The sequence below is a fragment of the Erinaceus europaeus genome, chromosome 17 (genome assembly GCF_950295315.1).
Source record: "Erinaceus europaeus chromosome 17, mEriEur2.1, whole genome shotgun sequence".
NCBI lineage: Eukaryota > Metazoa > Chordata > Mammalia > Eulipotyphla > Erinaceidae > Erinaceus > Erinaceus europaeus.
Window position 1 is genome coordinate 49800986 of NC_080178.1, and position 25282 is coordinate 49826267.

General features: G+C 48.0%; 1 pseudogene; it reads right to left on the minus strand.

Annotated features, from left to right (window-relative positions):
* Window positions 1-2351: 2351 nt before the first annotated feature.
* Window positions 2352-25282, minus strand: part of LOC132533982 (NADP-dependent malic enzyme, mitochondrial-like) — a 37317-nt pseudogene continuing 14386 nt past the window's right edge.

The following is a 25282-nucleotide window of genomic DNA, read 5'->3' on the forward strand; positions in this document are numbered from 1 at the left end:
TCCTTCCCACTAAACTCCCCTATCTGCCAGTCTAAACCCCTCCCCTCAAGACTCCCCATTCCTCTATTCCAGCCCATCCCCATCCCACCCCTCCCCCACTCAAATTCCACACCCCCTCACTCTACTCCTCCCTGAACCCACCCCCTCCCCACTCCAACCCTCTCCCATTCCAATCCCTCTCCCCCACTTTATCCCTCCCACAACCCACTCCTTCCCACTTCATGCCCTCCCCCATTCCACTCATTCTCCCCCACTCTAACCCTCCCCCAAATCACCCCTCCCCACTTTACTGTGTCCCCCATTCCACTCACTCTCCAACATTCTACCCCTCCTCCAACCCACTCCCTTCTCAAATCCACCTTTCTCCCCCCACTCCAACTGTCCCCATTCCACCTCACTCCACCAAACTCCTTCCCCCCACTCCACCCGTTCCCCTCAGTCCACTCCAACCCCTCTTGTCCACCAGTGCAGCCTCCTGTCCTCCAAGCTCACTCATATCACTTAATTCCAGGGCAGCTGAGGAGGGGGACCCCAGCCTTACCCCCTAGCTGTGCAGTGCTGTCTTCATTCTCATGCCCTTGGCACCCAGTCCATGCTCCCCACAGCATCTGCCAAAGAAGCTGGGGAAGAGGCACCCAGCCTCACCTAGCCTGGGGTGTATTCCTGCTTGTGCATGTACCCTCCTTGTGTGTCACCCCCGTCCTTTTCTAAAAAAGTACAACCTCCTCTTGGAATTTATGTTAAAATAATAAAGCATTTCTATGTGCCTGCTTGCTCTTAATCTTTTTTTTTTTCTCATCAAGACTTAACCACTATGGGCTGACTTTTTGAGAGACAGAAGCAGCACTGAATTTCCCTCAATTCTGTGGTTGTCAGGTTTGAACCAGGGCCATGCACATGACAAAGCAGCACACTGTTCTACTAAGCTATTTTTCTAGTTCATAGTTTTTTTTATCTAATGTGGTGCCTTGTTCCAGGAGGAAACCAAGGGCCTCATGCCTGCTCATTGTGACTGAGCTACCTTCCCGGACAATCTGTAAGTCTGTATTTTTAGAGAGAAGACAAGATCAAAGTACTGTCCCACCATCCATGGAGCCCCATCCAGGGCTTCAGCACTCCAGGCAATTCTTTCAGACAGAGGGAGAGCAGGAAAGACCCCAGCAGGGCAGCTTCCTCCAGTGTGGTAGGGGTTGGGCTCTAGCCAGGGCTAAGTGTAGGGCCAAGCAGGCCTCTGTTCAGGGAAGCTTTTCTGCCAGCCCTCCACTGGCCTTTGTCCAGGGTGCTCCCATTTAGTGGTAGGTCTCCAACTTTGGGCCTCCTATATCAAGGCTTTATCACAGCCCCCTCCTGGGTCCCTGCTTGTAACAGCTTTCTGTAGCTAAAGGCAAGAAGCCCAAGGCCCTGTGCTAGTGTAACTCCATTGCTCAGAGGCCTCCAGCTTCAAATGTTTTACTGTGTCCAGAGGGGGAGAGAGACTAAAGTTACCCTAGCACTGTTCCCCTGACCATGAAGCTCCCCAACCCTTTTACCATTCATGGTGCTCCCATGTGGTACTGGGGTTCGAACCCAAGGCCTTAGTATGAAGAGCTATGTTCTGCCTCTCTCCTCCAGAACAGTTACTTGTGAATCTGATCATGCCTCCCCAAGCCTGGACTTTTCTGAAGGAATGAATGTTCTGGAACAACCCCCAACCCCCATGAATCTTTAGCCCGAATCCAGGAGTCATGGGACAGAGCTATGCTTTGGGGACACTACACTGAGTGTCAGCACACTGGGAGATATGGAGAGACTAAGACCTGGGCCAAAGGGGCCTGTTGTGGCTGACAGATGGCAGTGTGGCTCTAGGCAGAGCAGGCAGCAGGGGTTTCCTGAGTGTCTGCTTCCTGTGTCATGCAGTGACATCACTGGCACACTCGATGTCAAGGATTAAACTCAGGATCTCATGCTTGTGACTCGTGTATTTTAGTTACTGCTCCACCACTCTGCTCTCTCATTGCTTAGCTGCATGCCCTGAACCACTCTCCTCCTGGCCAAGTGACTCCCCACACCACACTTCTCTCCCCACCAGCAGTCATGGGCACTGCCAGGGCCGAGGTCCAGGTGGGGCTTTTAGATTTCTCACAAGCTTAGGTTCAGGGCTGGCAACAGGAAGTCTGGAGAAATCCTTAAGCCAGATGTGGAGGGAGGTTCTAAAAATATGGGCATTTAGGGCCTGTGGGACAAGATGCCTCTGGGCTTCTGCTCTTGCACAGAGAGTTTAGGGATAGACAGTGATAAGAACAGCCATCAGAGGTCATCTGTATTGTGGGTGTCCCTCCCTTGCCCCTGCCCCAAGCCCTGCAGAAATGGCATCAGACCATCTGTCCACTCATGGCTTCCTTAGGCCAGGTATAGCTGTCCAGTGAGAAGGAGTCATAGTCAGGAGTGTAGACCAGGGAGCAAACAAACACCTCCTTGTCCAAAGGTTCTGGGTAGTAAGTGTCCAGGTTGTGCTTGTAGGCATATGTGAGGACCTGTGAGATGGTGGGGATGAAGGATGAAGGGCCTTTAGTGTGCCCCTAAGGAGGGCAACAGGTAGGGGAGCAGGGACAGTTAGGAGGACTATATACTATGAAGCTCCTCAATTCTAGGAAATGAAAAAACACAAACAGTAATATGGGGCCAGGTAAAAGTGCAATCATTGTAATGTGCAGTGACCAGGGCTCAGGCTCCCAGTCCCCATCTGCAGGGGACACGCTGCACATGTGATAGAGCAGTGCTGCAGGTGTCTCTCTGTCTCCATCTCCCTCTTCCCTCTCAATTTCGCATTCTATCCAATAAATATTACAAATATTAAAAATGACTTGGGAAATAAATACTACAGGTATTTTCATAGCAGCACTATTTGTATCAACCCAAGTTTCAAAGCAACCAGATGCCCAATGACAGATGAGTCGCTAAGAAAGTGGAGCACTGGTGGGACACTGATCAGCTGTTAAAAATGACAAGGTCATCTCCTTTGCCTCATGTGGATGGAACTTGAAGAAATCATGTGAAGTGAGATCAGCCCCAAATAGAAGGATGAATAATGGATGTTGTCACTCACAGGCTGATCTTAACAGTCAAGGACAGAAAGGGAAAACAAGTAAAATTGAACTGAGTTTCATGTATTGCACAAAAACAGCAAAGGATTTTTGGGAAGGAGGCAGCAAAAGGGCTGTGGGGAGCTTGGAGGGAGGGTTTCTGGTGCACGGTGGAACAGAAGGACCTAAGTTAGAATTGAGAGTGTTCTGCAGATGACACATTGTACCCATGTGTCCACAACTGTCCTGTAAACCACTATCCAGACAACAAAACAGTAAAAAATTGGTTTAATCAACAAAAAAGATGTAAAGATATACATGTATATGTATATTAATAGAAATAACAATATAATAATGTCCTCAGCACTCCTGGAATCATCAAAGTTAACTTCACTGCTTCACATTTGTTTTTTCCATCAGGGATATTTCTGGGGCTCAGTGCCTGCATAACTCCACTATTCCCTGTGGCCATTATTTTTTAATGAGACAGAGATACTGGGAGATAGAATTAAGAGACAGAATTAGAGGGAGAGACAGAAGGGGAGCCACCTGCAGTACTGCTACACTGCTTATGAAGCTCCCCCTGGAGATGGGGATCTGTGGCCTGAACCTGGGTAACTTGTGCTCTCTGCGAGGTGAGCCACCACCTGGCACCTCTGATTTATGTTTATGGCTTGGGCTCTCAGGTTCCATTTCTGGTTCCATACAGTCTTCTGTGTATACACGTGTGCATTCACACATATGTGCATACATAAGATGCACATGTATACACATGTGCAGCCATGTCTTCACATACCTGTGTGTGCACAAACATAAGTGGGAGCCCTGGGTGAGAGCATGGTTGACAGGAAGCAAGGAGGGTTTAGCCCAGGCAGCACATTCCCAGCATCCTCTGCACCATTCTCCCCTCCTCCCTCAAGCCACAGAGAAGGCCACTTGCCTCTCTGCCAGTGTCACAGGGCAGAGGTCCTCACCTTGATGGCGATTCTCAGAGACACATCTCTGATGGAACTGAGGGGCAGATATAGCTGAGGGGCAACAACTCACGGAAAGTCTGAACTTCACCCACTCAAGTAGGAAGGCCTGGAAGCTTCTTCACAGTCTGGGTGCCAGTAGCTAACCCCCTCCAGTCTCCCAGACTCCCGTATCTCCAAACTCAGTGGCCAGTCACCTAACTCAAGTTGGACGTGCTAAGATCAACCCAGTCTGGAAAAGAGAAATTTCCCATGAGTGGTCATCCCACTTCCGGTTATCTTGTCCATCTCCAAAACTCTCTCCCTTTACACTGTCTGAACTGGAAGACGCTTTGAAGAGGGTTAAACCGGGAACAGCTGCTGGCTATGATAACATAACCCCAGAACTCATTCTTAACCTGGGCCCCGCTGCAAAGAAGTGGCTCACTTCATTCCTCTCCCACATCTTGGAATCTGAGTCTATGACCAAAGTTTGGCGTCGTACGAAGGAAATAGCGGTTTTGAAACCAAAGAAAGACCCAAAACTGGCCACCAGCTATAGACCAATTTCTCTCCTCTCTGTGTGTTACAAACTCCTTGAGAGGCTGCTTCTGTCACGTATTTCTCACCTTACAGAGAAATTCCTATCACCTGCCTAAGCTGGTTTCCGCCCAGAAAGATCTACCTGCGAACAAGCCCTGGCCCTCTCAACTTACATTGAAAATGTATTCCAGAAGAATTTAAAGACGGGTGCTGTCTTTGTTGATCTCACAGCAGCCTATGACACGGTCTGGCACCGTGGTCTCCTAGTCAAGATCTCAAGATGCCTGCCTCCATGGGTTGCCAACATTATATCGTTTCTTCTCCAAAACAGAAGATTCCAGGTGCATCTGGGTGACAAGTCTAGCAGATGGAGGCTTGTCTCAAGTGGCCTCCCCCAGGGCTCTGTTCTGGCTCCTACGCTATTTAAAATTTACATCAATGACCTCCCAGAAACTTCTTCAAGGAAGTTTATCTACGCCGATGACATCTGCTGTGCAACTCAGGCATCCAAGTTCGACATCCTCGAGGAAACACTCACGAAAGACATGTCTCTGATATCTGATTACTGTAAAAAATTGCGACTAATCCCTAGCACTGCAAAAACGGTATCATCTGTTTTCCATCTACACCATGCCTCGGCTTCAAGTGAGCTTAATGTGCAGCTAGGCGATACGAGAATCCGGCATGAAGCCCAGCCAGTCTATCTTGGCGTTACTCTCGATCGCACTCTGTCATTTCACAAACATCTCATAAAAACTGCAGCAAAGGTGGGCGCAAGGAATAACATCATTGCAAGACTGGCCAGCTCCTCATGGGGCGTGAGCGCTACCACACTACAATCATCATCTCTGGCATTATGCTATTCCACTGCAGAATACTGTGCCCCAGTATGGTTCCGTAGCCCCCATGTCTATTTGGTCGATTCCAAATTATATTCCTCCATGAGGATAATTTCTGGAACCATCCGTTCCACCCTGGTTCCATGGCTGCCAGTTCTTAGCAACATCGGCCCGCCAGATATTCATCGGGATGCGCCATCATCTAAGTTCATTTCCCCCGTCTATGCTCGACCAGACCTGCCAATATACGGGGATATCTTCGCCCACCCTGTCCAACGCTTGACGTCTCGTCACCCAATCTGGTCCCCTACGCCTACACTGAACTTCTCTGTTCCAGACTCTTGGAAACAGAGTTTTCAGTCAGCTGAGGTAAAGAACAAACACCTCATCACAGACCCCTGCAAGTGTCAACCCGGCTTTGACCTAGCATGTTATGATTGGGCCCTCCTCAGTTGCTATCGAACAGGCCATGGCCAGTGCGCCGCTATGTTCCATTGCTGGGGAGCCAGAGACGACCCGAACTGCCCCTGCGGCTACAGACAGACTATGACCCACATAGTCAATGACTGCCACCTCTACAGATTCATAGGAGGTCTCCAAACTCTACATCAGGCTCAACCTGACGTTGTTGACTCATTACAGAAGAAGGGCAAACGCTAGAAGAAGAAGAAGAGACACATCTCTGATGGAGCTGAGGGGCGGATATAATCTCCCCTGCAACAGGTGCTGCTCAGACACCTCCTGGGAAATTTCTTGGGGGGGGTCGGTGAGGTTGGGAAGGGGAGGAGGGAGTGGGAAGAGAGAAATAAGCTGAGTTTGGCCATTTCCAGAACAAAGGCAAAGTCTGAGCCTTGGCTTCTGGGGGGGGGGAGTGTTTGGGGGAGGTTGGCACTGAATAAACTCTCAGAAACACTCAGCATCACTCACTACAACAGGGAGACACTCCAGCAGTTGAGTACAGGCCCCCCAAGCCTGAGGGTGCGCCTTGCATGTGCCAGAGCTGAGCAGTCTCTCTCCCCCTCTCTTCCTCTCCCCCACCATCAAAATAAATATTTAGTCAAATATAGCTGGTCTTATGAATGCCCAGAGTTGTCCAGAAAAAAAATCCATGAAGCACGTCCAGTGCAAAGTCTTCTAAGAATGGAAGCAGACTAAATGCCCATCAAGAAATGGTGGACTGAGCAAGTTCCAAGATATATATTCCATGGAATACTACTCTATGACCAAAAAAAAACTTGACATTATGACCTTTGGGACAACATGGATGGAATTAGAGGTGATTATGCTTAGTGAAATAAATAAGATAGAAGATATCTATCAGATGGTTTCCCTCATAAGTGAAATCTAGAGAGTGGGTACAGATGAACTTGAAAAGAGGAGGAGGATAAGAAAGAGGAGGAGGAATAGTAGTAGGAGGAGAAGCAGCACCTGAAGCAGCAGATTTTGTAAGACTTGTGAGAACTATGGTGGTTATCTTTGGGAGGTGGAAGGGTGGGGATACAGAACTTTGGTGATGAGCGTGGTGTGAAACTATACACTGTAAAATCTTATAATTTACTATTAATCAGAAATTTTAAAAAGTGGGAAAAAAATCTTCTGGGGCCAAGGAGACAGCATAGTGCTTCAAAAGACTTTCCTGCCTGAGGCTCTGAGATCCCAGGTTCCATCCCTGCCCACCACCATCAACCAAAGCTGAGCAGTGTTCCATAATGAGCAAATCAATTCAAACCAACACACAAACTACAGTGACTATATCAGGGCCGGGAGTTAACTCACCTGGGAACATAGGGGCTTTCCCAGATGTGAAACCCAGTCCAGGCCCAGCTCCCACAGCACGGGGGAAAGGGGAAGCTTTGGGGCTATGGGGCCTCTCCCCTCTCCCTCCTTTATCTGAAAAAGTTAGCCCAATGTGCTGAAGCTGGTGACAAGAACAGAAAGGACCTTCATGTCCACACTTTACCTGGAGGGGTATCCACCCCCTTTTTCTGAGTTGGGACAGATACTCAGACATGCACCCTACCTTTGCTTCTGGAAAGTTTCTGTGGGCTTCCCCAGCAGGTGGCCTACCTCTGCAGTGAGGAGGAAGAGCTCATCAGGGATGTTCCACACATCACCTGCGATGACACCCAATGCCAACCCTGGGAACACGTAAGCGTTGTTGCCCTGCCCAGGCATCAAGGTGTGGCCATCTTCCAGGGTCATGCACTCAAAGGGGCTGCTGCTGGAAAAGATGCCCCAGCAATGGGGTGGGGCTAGGGGGACAGAGCTGGGAGCCCCTTGCTAGGTCCTAGAACCTGCCTATCTCAGCCTGCCCACCTACCTGCCCTCCAGCTGCCCACCTGCCTGCCCATTCACCTGTCCACTTGGACACCCACCCACTTGCCTGCCAGTCCCACTGCTCTTGGGCCATGTCCATGGCTCCTCCAGGCTCCCAGGCCCCATCGTCATCTTCCCCTGGAGAGCTCGTCTGCCCACCTGGTAAGGGCCTGCTGACCTGGGTGGCATGGTAGCACTGCTCAGCTGTGCACTCGGCCCTGCTGGTGGGGTTGCTCAGGGCGAAGATGATGGGACGCTCGTGGAAGGAGGCCGTGTCCCTGAGGAGTTGCTCTGTGAAGGCACCAGCCATGACTGCCACACCTGGGAGCCGGCACACGAGGGAGGAGTCACAGCTAGATTATTTGATCTTGGCCAGTATAGCTAAATGTGTTAATTACTACTATTGCTACTGCTATTGCTAATGCTACTGCTACTGCTACTACTACGGCTTCTGGTGACACCAGGCTTGACCCTGGGACCTCAGAGCCTCAGGCATGGAAGGTATCTGAGCCCTTCTGGAAGCCTCAGTGCTCTGGCTTTGGAACAGGGTGGGGAACACTGTCACATGCGATACCACCTACACCCCAGTCAATCCCCTCCATGTAATATCTGAGAGAGAGGTGAGAAAGACAGAGAGATAAAGACACCATGGCATCACCCTATTATCCATGGAGCTCTCCTGGTGGCAGGATACCAGGGCTTGAACCCAGGGTCAGGTGACTCAAACTCTCTCTTCTCAGTCCAATCCTATAATACTATAATATTTTATTTTATTTTATTTTATTTTTTGCCATCAGGGTTCTTGTTGGGACTCTATGTCTGCACAGCTCCACCGCTCCCAGTGGCCCCCTTTCCCCTATTTCCTCCAAAGAGAAACACAGAGGGAAGGGGGGCACTGCAGAATAGCTCCACCTTTGAGAAGCTCCCCTCCTGTAGCAGCTCCCTTTGGTGACATGGGACTTGAACTCAGGCCTTCAAGTCTGGTCACATGTGTACTCTGCCAGGAGGGCTCCTGCTGTCCCCATAGTCCCAAGACTTTTACCCTGTAGCTGCTCAACAAAAGCTGTGGCCTGAGCAGAGAGAGCTTTGCCAGCATGGAGTCTCAATACCTCCGAGCCTGGCCGACCCTCCTACCTATGATGGTTGTGGGCTTCACCTGCTGTACCACCTCCTCCAAGGAGCCCATCTCAGCACAGTCCTGGGCAAAAGTCTCTTTTTCAGGGCTCAGATGGCTCCTCCCCTGCAAAGACAGAAAGAAAGGGTGTAGCTGTGAGGAACCTGGGGAGAGTTGCTGCATTTGAGCCACAGAGAGTACTCTGTACTTCTTTCTGAGAGAGAGAAATAGAGAAAGAGAGAGAGAGAAATTCACACACACACACACACACACACACACACACACACACACACACACACACACACATGGAAGGGGAGCCATCACAGCACCAAAGCTCTCAGTACAGCGACACCCTCCCATGTGGTGCTAGGGTTTGAATGTGATTCAAGTGCATGGCAAGGCACACACCCCGCCCACTGAAATATATGGCTCTTGGATGCAGGTGTCCATGGTTCTTATACTTTAATGTTATTATTATTATTATTATTATACCCAGCATTGTTATTGCCCAGGCTCAGTACTTACATAACTCCACTACTCTTGGTGGTCTCTATTTCCTTTTTCCTTTCTTTCCTTCTCCCCTCTTCTCCTTTTCTTTACTTTTCTTTTTTCTCCCCTTCTTTTATAGAGACAGAGAGTGACAGAAAGGGAGTAAGGAGAGACATCTTAAGCCTGTTCTGCTATTCGGGAAATTTTTCATTTGCAGGTCAGGACCAGGCACTTGAACCCAGGTTCTCACAAATGGGAACGTGTGTGCTCTACTGTCGCGTCTCTGGCAGGGTGCTCTACTGTCGCGTCTCTGGCGGGGGGGAAAGGTAACGGACCAGTTCTTTCTCGCTCACGACAGGGGTGACATGAAGTAAAAGACACCAGGGAGCTCTCCAGCTTGCTCATAACTCGTTTATTAGCAAGGTGGACATGAGTTAAATAGAAAACCAAACAAAGGGAATTATTGAAATATGTCAGAAATTACAGGTTTCTTAAAGGCCGGCTTGGCCCTATCGTAGGGGGCTGGTATCACAGGAATTGATGAGATACAAGACAGTTATTCTCCATGATGCAGCAACTTAATAATCTAAGGGTATTTGAGAGAAGCATAGGGGTTAAACCAGAAGGGTGAGACAGAGAGAAGATGGATATCAAAAAGCCATATAGTTTGGAATTTCTCTTGTCTGGGGTCTGAGGTGTGTGATGAAGTGTGTTCTTCTGTGATCAGAAGGTAACATTGAATAAGTGAATCTGCAGCCATGTGGCCTGCAGTTAATAGAGGGTAGTATTGGGGTTTCTGTGGGCCTGAGAGTCAAGAAGGAAAGAACTAAGTCTGAGTTTCCCCCCTTTTGCTCATCTCAGTTGAGAGAGACTTACCAAGAGGTTATCTTCTCAGACCTCCATCCAAGGACAGGGGTGGTTCTCCCTAAGCTCTATCAGGTTTACACATAGTCCCAACACTCTACCAGATGTGCCACCTCCTAGCCCCGGTATTTACATTTTCAGCTCTGACCTTTGAACAGTTTTGTGGGTCCCTCTCCCCAGTTTTCTAAGCTAGTGGAATCTGGGGCTTGAGTTCAGGCTCTAAGTGACATCTGAGTGGGGTCACTCTGTGCTGCAGGGTAATTACATTTCTCTCTGTTTCTCTCTCCTTTTTCCCCTTTCTGTTTCTCTCTATCTCTTCCTCTCTACATAAAAAAGCAGCCAGAACTAATGAAGCAGTGTAGGAACTGAGCCCCAATGGTAACCCTGGTGGCAAAATCAATCAAGCCATCAATCCAAATAAAGAGCAGGCCCTGCCCTCCTCCTCCTCCTCTCTCTCCTGCCTGCCAGACTTGCCTCCTCACAGATGAGCACCCCATCTCCAGCTACTGTAAGATACCCCATGTCTTGCCCCCAGGCCAACCCACCTTGACAATGAGTCCCCTGGAGTCCACCATCCAGATCTTCTTGGTGACCTCAGCCGCAGGGATGCCTTCCTGCTCCAGGGCCATGACCAGGAGGTGAGTGATGCCCAGGGCAGCCTGGGGGTGCCACACAGTACAGGCTCAGACCCAGGGAGGTAGCAGCCAGCCCTCCTCCCTCCACACCTGGGGGACGCAGGGATCCTCAAATGAGGGAGGATGCAAAAAGCCCACAGGTCTGGAGGTTCCTCCAATGCAGTGCCCGTGCACATGGCAAAGGAGTGCAGTGTCCAGATGAGGCATTGTGCCAGGCTGCCTCTAGGCTTCTCCATTTCCTGGCAGTACCTACCTCCCCAGCGGAAGATGAACACATGGCTAGAGAGCCGGCTTCTGGTGACCCACAGAGCCACAAGGATCCCAGCCACTGCCAGGGAGGCTGTGCCTGTGACAGAGCAGAGTGGGCTCAGCTACTTGGTGGGGGTAGGGGGTGCCCCATATGTCCAGCTGGCTCCCAGAGAGACCGAGGAAGACCTAAGTAGCAGTCTGTTATGTAAAGACAGAAGCTGCTGTGTAGCCCTCCCACTCAGAAGCAAACACAGGAATGGACCAGATCAAATAATGATAATCTTGTGGATGTTAAAGCCAATGAATGGGAACCAGAAGGGAAGAGAGGCTCTTTGGGGAGAGGTAGGAAATCAGGGTCAAGGGATGCTGATTTTCTTTCTCCCAACATCCTACCCTCCAAACACACACACCAGCCCTTTATATTGATTTGCTGTGTGGGGACTCAAGCACAGTCTTTGGCCTACATTTTATGCCTAGTGGATCACCAGGGCCTAACACTACTGCAGACAGGGGAGAATAGATTTGAACATGAATTTACAGCTTGGTTTGCATCGCATGTATATTGTCTGGGGGCCTAGTAGTAGGAGGTCTCTTGGGCTCATGAAATCATATTCAACTCAAAGAAACTTCCAAGGCCAAGTCAGGGAGTCACAAATCTGAACTCACAGATCTTATGACACAAAAGATAGATATCTTTCCCTGAATGACGAGAGGCCCTCAAAATCCAGCAAAGAAGTCTCTGGTCCCCTTTTTGAATAGGTATTTCCCGCCAACCGTCTTTAATATTAATTTCTTGGAGTATAAAGATGTGTTTCTGCCAACCTGATGATTTTTGAGCGCCTGTAAATCTTCCCTAGAAGAATTCCAGGGTTTCCTCAGCCTGGGAACCTATTTCAGCGCAGCCTTCTGCCTCTCAGAGGAGGGATTGTGCTCTGACCAGCAGATGGCTCAAAGACCATCAGCAGAACAGCCTCAAGGCTGGGCCTTGGTCCTGGGAGTGGAATGTTCTCTCTGGTGGCTGGAATCTGATTAACCCTGATAGTATCCACTGCCACCTTGCTTCCTGCTCTACTGCACACAGTTTGCTCCCCCAGGTCACCAAATATACTTTTCCTAGACCTCTGAGCAGCACCTTGACCTTTGAACATTGGTACTCTCTACCCCAGCAGTGTATGTGGCTTCCTGAGCCCCCCAACACCTTGGCTGCCTTGCTGGCTTTGGGTGTTCTCCCTGGGGTGCCATTGGAAGCTCCCTTTGGAGGAAAAAGTTACTCCCCCCACAACACACAGTTCAGCCCAGAACCTCAAAGGCTGAACAACAAGTCTTGAGCTCTACAACAGAAGGTTTGTTTTTTTCTCCAACATTGACTTTCATGGGGGTTGGGGGTGGCTCTTGGGTGACATATTAAGGACTTAGAAAGGGGGGATCAGAAGTTGGCTCACCCTGTAGAGTGTACACATTACCATATATAAGGTCCTGGGTTCAAGTCCCCCAGCCACCCTAAGGGAGCTTCTGCAGAGGGGTGGGGGCTTCTCAAGTGGTGGAACAGTACTGTGGTATCTCTCCTTCCCTTGAAGTCTTTCATTCTCCATCTCAAGGCAAAAAATGGTCATTGGGAGTAGTGGAGTCAGGCAGACACTGAACCCCAGTGATAACCCTGGTGACAAAGAGAGAGAGAGAGAGAGAGACCATAGCACCTCCAGTGTGTGGGGGCTGGGCTCAAACCTGGGTTGTGCACAGGAGAAAGGAGTGCACTATCTGAATGAGCTGTTGTGCCTGTCTCCTTCAAAGCCTCCCACCTTAACCATGTTTCTTTCAAATATGTATATTTATTTCATATATATGTAGTCTATCTTTCTTGCTAACATTTATTTTTTATTTACTTTATTTATTTTATCTGGTAGAGCAGAGAGAAACTGAGAGGGGGGAGGTAGAGAGAACCTCCAGCACTGCTTCACCACCTACGAAGCTTTCCCCTTGCAGGTAGCAACAGATTGAGGACTTGAACTTGGGTCCTTGCGCATGATAATAAAGCCCTTAACGAGGTACACCACCACCCAGGCCCCAATACTTCATATATCTGTATGTGTGTATTTCAAATATGTATATTCAAGAGGGATTTCATTATTTATCCATTTATTTTTTAAACAAAGCACTGCTCAGTTCAAACTTATGGTTCTGCTGGGATTCTACCTGTACCTCAGAGGCTCAGGAGTGAAAGCCTTTTTGCAAAACAACTGCAATGTCTTTTCAGGATGCTAAGCCCCAGATTCTTGGTCACCTGACAAACCCTTCAGACCAACTAGGGAATGAGGGCTGAATAGTGGGCCAATGTGGCCTCCAGTTTAACCATTTATTGTAGAAGGTGGGCTTGTTGGATGCTAGCCATAGTGACTGGCCAGCTGTCCCTGTGGGCCCATTGTCAGCTCCGTGTCATTAAGTTGGGTCACTTAATGGAAGCCACAAGTGGCCACTGGGAGGCATAAAAGTGATGGGACCGGGTGTGCCCTCACTCCCATCTACCCCCATGGACACAGGGACCAGGGCAAAACCAGGGAAGACCAGGTGGGCTTCCCTCTCCCCAGCCTAGTGTGGAGTTGCTGGACTCCAGCAAGGACTCTCTTATCACCACCTCCTTTTTGGTGTCTTCTGGGACATTCCTGGTCTCAGACAGACCAGCAATAGTTCCCAGAGTCGTAGCCACGTATTTCCTCCTAAATTCTGAAGAGAGTCTACCCAAGGATGCAGGACCCAGGCACCCACCCCACCTCCCAACCCCAACCCCTGGACTGCTTTACTTGGCCTGCTCTGACTCAGCATGACAGCAGCTCTGCCAGAGCCAGAGGGAAAGGCAGGGGCAGCAGGTGCAGCATGCTCTTACACTGGGCTGGCAGTGAGCAGGACTGTTCCCCAGAGAGTCCTTTCCCTGTGGGGTGTCCTCTATCTGCAGTCACAGGCCCATGTGTTGGCTGTGGGGACAGCTTTCTAGTCCCCACTGTTGAGGGCCCCTGGACACAGTCTGGACCCTCCTGGGCACTTCCAATGCAGAACGTGCTTGACAGTGTCTGCTAGCAGCCCCTCCCGTCCCCTGTGGTCTTCAAGGCCACCAGAAAGGGGACCCACTACTCACACTTCATCATTCCCTGTAAATGTAAACATGAAGGACATCTGGTTGAGAGAGAGAGAGAGAGAGAGAGAGAGAGAGAGACATCTGCCATACTGCTTTAGTACTCATGAAGCTTCCTGCAGCAGATGAGGACTGGGGGCTTGAACTTGGGTCCTTGAGCATGATAACCTGTATGATCTACTAGCCATGCCACCATATGATCCCCATATATTAGCATTTTAAACATTTACTGTATCTGCCTCAGGTCTTTGTTAGCTACTTCTTGTGGAGAGAGGCTGAAACTGTGGCTCACAAAGGTGCTCTGTCCTAGTCCAGTTTGCACTTGCTGGTTGCATTATTTAGAATGCCCTTTACATGTTTCATTGCATTTTTTGCCACCAGTGTTCTTGATAGGGCTCAATACCTACTATATATATATATATACATATATATATATATATGATAGACATCAAGAGACAGAGAGATTAAGAGTGAGAGAGATAGAAAGAGGAGAGACACCATAACACTGCTCCATTGCTCATGAAGCTTCCCTCTTGTAGGTTATCCCATGTGGTGTCCAGAGGCTAGACCCTGCGACCTTGTACACAGTCACAGATATATGCAGTCATGTAATACTCATCTCCCTGGATGCAGCCATGGTCTCCAAGGTCTAGACCAGGGAGCAGTGGTTTAGCAAAGCCCCAGAACTCTCTCCCAGGTCACAGTGAAACCTGAGCCATGAGGCAGTGGAGCCCCAGTAGCACGCTGGCAGCAGGTGGTCCTGTGTGAGGGAGTCAGTCCTAGATACTCAGTCCCAAGGCAGAACCTACCTTGCATGTCATCATTTAACATGCAGTACTTGTTTCAGTACTTGTTTAGCAGAAGGTAGGCATTGGCATTGGTGATGCCCTCAAACTGGACATGGCAGTGGATTCCGTATCTGAGTGGAGAAGTCAGTGAGCGTATATGCTACTATGCAAGAGGTCCTGGGTTTGAACCTCAGCCACAACATGGGGGCACCAGTGGAGGGGGGAGTGGCTTCACAAGTAATGGACCAGCGCTGTGATTTCTCTTCTCCTCTCTGTGTCTCTCCTCTCTATCTCTCTGTCACTCACCCTTTATCTAGAGGAAAGAAAAATAAATGGCTTCTGGGAGCTATGGAGCTGTGCAGGCACTGAGCCCCAGCAATGAGTTGAAAGGGTGACATACCAAAAGGGATAGAGAGCTAGAGAAGGGGAGACACCTCCACAGCACTGCTCCTCTGCACAGGAAGTGTCCCCCCTGCAGGTGCTCACAGATAGTGGCTTGGGATTCAAACCAGGGTCCTCTGGCCTTATAACATACGCACTCTACCAGACAAGCCCCATAGTGCCTTGTTGCTCCCTGTTTTTTGTTGGGGGTCAGGCATAAAACAGAAAGAAACAGCACTGGTCCACCAGGCATAAAATTCCCCTGGTGTTGGGATGCACCCATGTGGTGCTGGGATTTGAACCCAGCACTTTGAGCTACTCCCAGCTCCTTGAAGAGTCCCTGAAGAGCCACTGAGACACGCAGTTCATTCAGTTCCTCATCCTGTGTCGGGGGGCTCTGCTCCAAGAGAAGCCAGAGCACTGTGGGCAGCGCTGGCTTATTTAGGCCAGAGGACAACCTCTGTGGGCATTTCTGGATGACATCCCTCTGGCTCTTCTCCACACATCCACCACACTCCTGCCCCTTTGAGCCTCAGCCTCATGTGTCCTCTTCAGCATACTCGTCCCTTCAGGTACATTTTCAGCTCCTTTTTCTGGATCTTTCTTTTTGGTTCCAAGTATGTGTGTGTAGCTGGTTGATGGGATTTGGGGCAAGACAGAGTGAGCAACTCACTGGCCTTAGCTGGACTTCCCTGGGCAGTTCTCCGCAAAGTGAGGGCACCATCATTCCAGGGCAGAGATGTCCCCTCATTAATCTTACAGCCAGCATCCACAGGACCTGCTCACTTACTCAACCTGGCCCCAGGTAGGGGTGAGGTATCCTAAATGCTAGAACCTTCTGTGGGAAGGACACATTTCCCCTCCACTCATAACATCCTATAGCCTGCCTCCAGTCAGAACAGCTCAGGCCTGGAGGTTTCCCTCTTTGGACTTTAGATGCTGGGTTCCCTCCCCCATGTGTTTCAGTAACCACTCACCTCCAAACCCCACACACACTCACCATTGATGGCCCTGATTGTCTCTGAGTTCAAAGGTGAGGCAGTCTCCATTCCTCATCCCCCCTGAGCACTCCCCCACCTCAGTTTGTTCTCAGAGCCCCTTCCTGCCCCACAACATCACAGGGGCTTGTGTCTCTCACTTGTGGGTGACTGCATCCATGAACTCGTCCAGCATCTGGTCTTAATCCTAATCTTCCCCATGTACATGCTCCTGCCACAGGCTATGTACAGGGGGTCACCCAGCAGCTCCTGGGGCAGACAGACAGACTGACAGACTATTCAGGATGGCAGCCCAGTGGGAAGGATGGATGTGGGGTTGGGAGGTGATGATCTGTGCTGAAGGGGCCTGGGGGCTAAGCTTCCAGCCTAGGGGGCTACTCTGCACCTCCAAGCCAGCTCAGTTATTTGTTTCTTTGTTTAAATTTTGACACAGCATTGGTTTCGGAGCTCGGTTCCTGCACAACAAAACTGCTGGTTCCAGCAATCAATTGTTTTTCTTCCTTTTTGTAATTTATAACTTCATTTTTTTATTTATTGCTGGATAGAGACAGAGAGAAATTGAAAGGGGAGAGGGAGATAGAGAAGGAAAGAGACAGAGACACACATGCAGCTTTACTTCAGTACTTGTGATGTTTTGCCCCTGCAGGTGGGGACCAGGGGCTTGAACCCAGAACCTTGCACACTGCAGTGTGTGCTAAACCAGGGGCACCACTGCCTGCCTCTCTCCACAACTGTTTTTCTTTTAGATACAGGTTCAGAGGTAGAGAGAGTCAGACAGAAGAGAGACACTGGAGTACAGCTTCTAACGTTTGCCTCCCCTCCACACCTGCAGGATCTTTCTTCTCCTTTCTCCTTTTATTTCTTCCTTCCTTCCTTCATTTCTTTCTCTCTGTGTCTCTCTCTCTCTGTCTCTCTCTCTCTCTTTCTTCCTTCTTTCTTTTCTCTCTTTCTATCTCCCCTTCAACACTGCTTAGCTCTGGTTTATGGTGTGATTGGGGGTTGAACCTGTGACCTCAGAGCCTCAGGCAGGAAAGTATTTGTGTAGAATCCCTGTGCTATCCCTCCCAGCCTTATGTTTCTAAGAATTTATCGTAAGAAGATAATCAGGATGGAACACAAACACTGATCCATAGATACTCAGTGCTAGAACCAGGTTTCTATTTGCCAGGAGATGAGAAACTTCCTGAGTCCGGTTGTGGGAGGGAATTTCCTTATGGAACTCTGGATACACCCAGCATCCAATCAAATGACACCTTTGGGCGGGGAGGCAAAGGAGACAGCTTAATAGTAATACCAAAAACACCCCATGCCTGAGTCTCCAAGGTCACAGGTTCAATCCTTAGCCATTGCTGATTGGTGCCCTGGTAAAACAATCAAACAGACAGACAGACAAGCAAACAAACAGCTGAATTCTAGTGGCTGGGAAAGGTATCTTTGGACTTAAGGATGGCTTTGGTGGAAAAAAGACTGAAGAAAAGAGTCTAGAATGGGAACCACTATGCTACTTTCACCATTTCTCTCCATGTTCTCCATGACTTTAGCTTTTTGGAACCAGGACTAAGGCATGCACAATTTCATTGCCCAGGACCAAGTTTTTCAGAGAGGGAGAGAGAGAGACAGAGAGAGAGAGAGAGAGGAATGAGAAGGAGGAGGTGGTGAAGGAGGAGAAAAGATACCACAGCACCTGAATTTCCCTTAGTGCCAAGCATCCCTGTTTGGTGTGGGGGCTCACACCTGGGCCAGGCCCTTGTCTTACTTGGTCTGGCTTCTTTTCCTGATTCCTTTTAATTTGATGTTTTATTAGTGACTTAATAGTGTGCTACAAAATTATAGGATAATAGAGATCTAATTCCATACCATCCCTACCACCAGAGTTATGTGTTTCCATCCATCTACTGCAGAAATTACCATAGTTCTGAGGTCATAGGTGTGGGTTGAGTATATATTTCTCTCTCTCTCTCTCTCTCTCTCTCTCTCTCTCTCTCTCTCTCTGTGTGTGTGTGTGTGTGTGTGTGTATGTGTGTGTGTGTCTATATATGTGTGTATGTAGTTTTATTTTTTGCCCACTTTTATTCATTTCTATTATTTATTCACTTCCTTTCTAAGTCACATTTACACCTATTACTTTTTCCAAATGTCCTTCCTTTTCCCTCTTTTCTCCCAGAGAAGCAAAACAGTACCTGACTTCCTCTGTTTTTTGAGATTCTCTTCCCTCTCAGTGATGGTATAGAAATAAAGATTCTTGGTGACAAACATTTCAGATCCCAGTGGAATTCAGGTCATCTTCCCTTAACATTTGCCCCCTCTGGGAGTATGAACCAAAATTCTTTTGGGGAGACAGAACAAAGGAGTTCTGGCTTCTGTAACTACTTCATTGCTGGACACATATGTTGCCTGGCCTGGCATCTACATATGTTGCCTGACCTGGCATCTCTCTCTTTCTGCCTGTGTGTCTCTCTCTATCCTTCTCCTGTGTGGCCTGTGCAGAGGAGGTGCCCTGAGGCAGAAGCATCCCTGCCCTTGTGACCCAGATTGGGAGCATTATCTGGTTGTTGGTGCCCATATCCAGCATCACAGGCAGACACTGGTGTGGGTAGACACCCCCGTCATGCTGTGTATAGTGCCAGTTTGCCCACAGGGATGCCCAAGCCATAGCTTCCCAGGTCCCCCAAGCCAAGGATGTGTTCACCACCACAGCCTGCAAGACAGGGGAGTGCTCCTGCAGAGGTCCTTCTCTGGATGCCAGCCTATCTGAGCCAGCGTGGTCCTCTGTCCCCTCGACTCCCCTCTGAGGGTTTTTGGTTGCTGCAGGCTCAGTGGAGGGAACCCATCTGTCATCATCCTTCAGAGAAGCCAAGGTTACCATGCACCAGGATATGGGTTCAGACCCTTAGCCCCTGATATCCCTGGAAGCCTTGCTCTGGCCCACTCTCCCTCTGTCAGGCCTTTCCCTGCGTAGTTATGACAGGTGTGTGAGCCTGTCATAACTGGGACAGGTGTGTTGACTCTTCCTTTTAGTGCTGTGGTGGCTTTCTTTCTGGTCCAGGCTGAAAGGACCCAGTACACCACAAAGCAACAGCACAGAAGAGAAGAAACCTACCTTAATGTCATCCTTAGGCCAGGAGTTGAGCATGGTGGCAATGTGGCCCTTGTCATGAATGGTGATGAACAGCCCACTAGAAGAGACACAGCCACAGTCACCAGAGGGCACCAGAACCCAGGCATGCACATCACCATACTGTTCTCAGGCCTGGCTAGAGGTTATCATTTAGGAAGCCACATCTTGAGTGCAAACAGCCTCCCACTAGACTGTTTATTCTGTAGGGCCAGAAAATACCTGTCTTCTCACTGGTGCCACCCCCATAGCCTACCCTATAATCACCCTCCACAGGGCACTTGTGAGCTTTCTGGATCCAGGACACTAACATACACACAAGTGCACCGGTCTGCATCTTTTCTTATGTTTCTGTTTGTATTTTTGTTTTGAGTGAATAAAGCCTCTGGACATATGATCAGAGTCACCTCAAAATGAGAATGACATGGATAAAATGTGCCAGGGGCATGACCTAGCAGTCCATAAATGAGGATGGAGGAGGGTTACTTTTGCTAGAGAGTGATACTATAGCCAGATATTTCCTGCGAACCCCTCGGAGGAACTGGATCCAGCTAACTGACATGTGGAAACCCTAATCCCAGTGATCTTACTTAGAAATTGGGTTTTTCTGAAAGCAGAAGTACATTAGAGTTTGCAGTGAGTACCTCCCTAGCACTTCCTCTGCACTATTCCAAGCTTGGGATCCATGATTTCTCAACAAATTGTTGGCTTCGTATGTTAACTCTCTTTTCAATCACCAGGTTCCAGATGCCACCAGGATGCTGGCCAGGCTTCCCTGGATTGAAGACCCCACCAATGTGTCCTGGAGCTCTGCTTCCCCAGAGACACACCTTACTAGGGAAACAGAGAGGCAGACTGGGAGTATGGACCGACCAGTCAACGCCCATGTTCAGCGGGGAAGCAATTACAGAAGCCAGACCCCCTTCTGCAACCCTCAACGACCCTGGGTCCATGCTCCCAGAGGGCTAGAGAATGGGAAAGTTATCATGGGAGGGGGTGGGTTATGGAGATTGGGTGGTGGGAATTGTGTGAAGTTGTACCCCTCCTACCTTATGTTTTTGTTCATTAATCCTTTCTTAAATAAAAAATTAAAAAAAAAGAAATTGGGTTTTTGCCGACACATTCAAGGTAAGAGGCACTGTCATCTAGTCTATTGGTTGTCTCCTGAGAAGAGGGGAAGAGAGAGACTCACAGGTAGAAATGGACATGTAGTGATGATGGCAGACTGGGTGAATGCAGCAGAATCCACAATAAACAGGGACTAGGCTTACTTGTGAAGTTCAGAAGCTACAGAGACAAGACAGGACACCCCCATAGCTTTTAGAAAGCTCATGACCCTACCATTACCTTCATTCCAGGATGCAAGCCTCCAGCAGTGAGATGAGACATTTCACTGTTTGAAGCCACAAGTTTCTGATGTATTTTTCAGAAACAAGATACTGAGGAATCAAACTCATGCATGTGCTCTGCCTCTGAGCCAGCTCTGTAGTCCATCCCCCACCACAAGCAATTTTCCTGGGAGAAATCATGGTTTACAGGACAGTTACTGACACCTGAGGACAGTTTCTTATCTCCTTGTGATAGGTGGAGATCTTGATGGCCAACAGACATGTGAATAAACGTTTAGTCACTGGTTATCAGAGAAATGCAAGTAAGAACAACAAAGAGATGCCAGCTGTGAGGATGTCAGACATCAGAAAGGACAGAAACACCAAGTGCTAGCAAGGGGATGGGGAGAAGGAAAGCCTTCTATACAGCTGGGAGAATGCAAATCCAAGCCCTGTGGGAAGCAGTTTGGAGATTCTTTTGATTCTTCTTATCTTTCTTTTTATAAATCTTTTTAATCATTTTATTGGGGGATAATGGTGTACACTATAGTTGTTGACACATATAAAATAAACCAGGCTCCGTGTAATGTGTGTGCTCTACCAGGTGTGCCCCCACCCAGCCCCTGTAGTCTCTTCAGAACACTAGAAACAGATATGTCCTCTGATCTATCAGTTCCTTTCCTAGGGATCTAGCTAAAGAACACAGAAACACCAGCTCCAAAGAGATCTTTATACACATATATGTTGGTATGCTTCTAGTTCTGCTTCTGGGATCTAGTTCTGCTTCTGTTACATTGCTTGACATTGTGGTCTATTTACATAGTCTTTTCTGTTATATTGCTTTGGTCTCACTCTCCCCCACTGGGAGATTTGGTTTAGCCCTTGCTAGTTTCTTCCTTCTCCCCATGCCCTTTCCTATGTACTTCCTGAGTTCCACGCTTCCTCTGGAGGAGAAAGATGGAGGAGCACATTTCCCGCTCATAAATAAAGATTAGACTGCATTCTCAGCTCAGCCGTGTGTTTCTGGTGGTCTGTTACCCAACCGTGAAGCCAGCCCCGGCGAAAACAACACATATATTCACAGCTGCATAGTTTGTAATTGCATAGATGTCAATGACAGTTGAGTGGCTAGAAAAGCTGTGGTCTATTTACAAAATGGAATACTGCTCATGCATGCGACCCAATTTTTACTATATATTTGAGAGAGAGAGAGAGAGAGAGAGAGAGAGAGAAGGAGAGTATGTGTGGGGGAGGGTAAAGTCATGCCCTGCTACTCATGAATCCCTTTTGTCTCTGTCCATGGTGCTGTTGTGTAGTGTTGGGGATCAAACCCAGAGCCTCATGCTTGGAGGCATATGCTCTCCCTGTGGATCCACCTTTCTGGCCAGAGTTTTGGGCATTTTGTTGTGGTAACTTTAGGAAGTGAATACAACAACCATGTGGCAGCTATGAGCAGAGGCACCCACAGTTTCCCCTCTTTCTTCTCTTATCACTCTTTCCTTCTTTTTGATAGAGATGAGAGAGAGATCATGAGGAAAAGTGATAGAGATAAGTAGGAAGGGAGGGAGGCAGAGCAAGATACTTAGACGAGAGCCTATAGCACTATTGCACCACCGATGAAGCTTCCCCATGCAGGTGGGGACTGGGGTTATGAACTCAAGTGCTGGCATATGGTGCATTTCTTAGAATCTGGTCTGCTGAGATTTCATAAGGGGAATTACAGGCAATGCTATCTCCACCCAAAAGAGGCCTGTTAATCACAGCAGCATCTGAAGTTTCCATCAGGAGCCAGAAAAAAACTCTCAACTTTCAGAATGAAGTTACATGAGAGGAAAAAGAAACCAAGACCATTCCACTTAGGAGAATGTAAATGTCCCTTAGGCCTTATCTAAGCCTGCAAAGGAGTGAGTGACCCCTAGAACTCTCCTCAAATAGAATTAGACAAGAGAGACTGACAAAACCCACTCAAACAGAAAACATTGGACTGGGATTCTTGACATTGGGTCAAACACAAAAGGAAAACTTAATGAAATCGGGGGGTGGTGGGGAGGGGTGTGTCTGTATCTTCAACTCTGCAACAAAGGCTCTCTGTTGCTGACAAAAACCTCCATTCCACACATTTTTTGGCAAAAGGGAACCTGTCCTCTTAGAACCAGTGAGGAAATGTTTTTAATGCCTGAGAGTCAGAGGGCCCTGTAGAAATATTGCTTCCCTGCTCAGCCATGTGTCCCTGGTCATCTGTCTCCCTCTACAAAGCTAGCCCAGCATACTGGTGCCGTGAACTTTCACTGACACCACACCACCACAAACCAGAGTTATTCAGTATACTGGTAAAATAATAATAATGATGATGATGATGATGATGATGATGATGATGATGATGATAAACAGAGATACACCTGCAGCACTGCTTCACTACTTGTGAAGTTTTCCTCCTACAGGTGGGGACCAGGGGCTTAAACCTTTGTTTGTGTGCACTGTAATGTGTGTTCTTAACCAAGTGTGCCATTGCCTGGTCCCTGGGTGTGAGTTATTCACTTTTTTTTCTTTTTAAAATGTATTTACTTATAAAATGGAAACACTGACAATACCATAGGATAAGAGGAATACTATTCCCACCACTAGATCTCTATATCCCATCCCCCTCATAGCTTTCCTATTCTTTAACCCCATGGGAATATGGACCCAGGGTCACCATGGGGTGCAGAAGGTAGAAGGTCCGGCTTCTGTAATTGCTTCCCCACTGAACATGAACGTTGAGAGGTTGATCCATACTCCCAGCCTGTCTTTCTCTTTCCCTATTAGGGCAGGGCTCTGAGGAAGTGGAGCTCCTGGGAATTACTCTTAAAACAGTAATCCCTTTAGAAGTAGATCTCTGGAAATCAGGTGGTAGCACAGCGGGTTAAGTGCATGTGGCACAAAGTGCAAGGACTGTCATACTGGCTTCCCACCTGTATAGGAGTCACTTTACAGGTGTGAAGCAGGTCTACATATGTCTGTCTCTCTCTTTCCCTATGTGTCTTCCCCTCCTCTCTCAATTTCTTTCTGTTTTATCTAACGATGATATCAATAACAACATTAATAACTACAACAACAATTGAAAACAAAAACAGCAAGAGCAACAAAAGGGAAAATAAATAAATAAAATATAAAAAATTAAAAAAGAAGATACGTCTCTGTTAACACAGAAGAAGCTAAAACAGGTTTCTTGACATTTTGATGCTTTATTCCTTCCTGAAATGTGCAAACATTATCTACTACTTTAGCGGCTTTGGTCCTAAGGTGCTATTTTTTTTCTTGCAAGAGAAAATGAAGTCAAATTCTAAGGATTATGGGGGAATGTTTCCAGCTCTTCTCCTTGGAGAGAATAAGGTGTGCAAACAGCTGGAGAAGAAACATGTTGTGCTCATGCAGACAAGCGAATGCTCATTGAAAAGCTGACAGGATCTTATCACAGCCAATGGCACAGTTTATAAGCAACAGAAGAATCAGAAAGGCTCCCAAAGATGAAAATTTCTGCTTAACCTGACACCCCAGCCCAAACATCAGATGACTTCAGCATTTGAAAAAATCCTCATTTGGCAACTCCCAGATGCTTCCATGTAGAGTAGGGGAGGTCAATGTGGTTTCAGCTGTTATGTGACAACCATAAAAAGTGACAAGAAAACTCAGAATGAGTTACAAAGGGTTTTCTTTTTCTACTGTAATGTTTATGACTCCAAAAATAATAATAGCAGAGGCTTTGAATACCCCCTTCCCATCTCAAGAAGTCACACTTAACATGTCACAACATTCTTTCAAAGCTATGCTGTAGACCCCCTCACACCACCACTTTATAAAATAAGAAAACATGTAGAAAGCCTGAACATAATATGGACCTTTGGGCATTATGCCTTTTGGAACACAGCTCTGCTCTAACATGAGTTTCTGGTTTATCCAAAGCAAGTATTCCTTATACATAAGAGCCTGCAATTGGTATGTTTCTGACCCAGTGGGCCACTCAAATAGGTGACTTATGTGTAAGTATGAATGAGACAGTGAGAGAAAAAGACCCTACTGGCTTGTTTTTTACAAAGTGGACCAGGATTACTTTTGTCCTCTTAGTCATTCATGTTTGTGTTTTGTGCCTCAGTTTTTTGTTTTCTATTTTTATTATTTGTTGAGGGGTGAAACAGGTGTGGGGAGATGCTCTCAAGACCCACTGAGGCAGCAGCTTGGGAGCCAAGGTTAAACTGCTTTCCTCCACACCCAGAGTCCCATTTCACACTGTCATTAAAGGGGCAGTTTTCCATGCAGAGGTCTGAGGACAATCTTGAAGTTATTTGTGAGTGGAGGGAGGGCTCTTCCCACTTTAATTTATCTCAGAAGCTTGGCTAGACAGAGCTCACAGACTCCTGGTGCCAAGAACTAGAGTTTTAAGGAGAACAGAGTGAAGTACTTAGTGAGGAGAGAAGGAAACATATGTCCTGGTCACAGGAAGC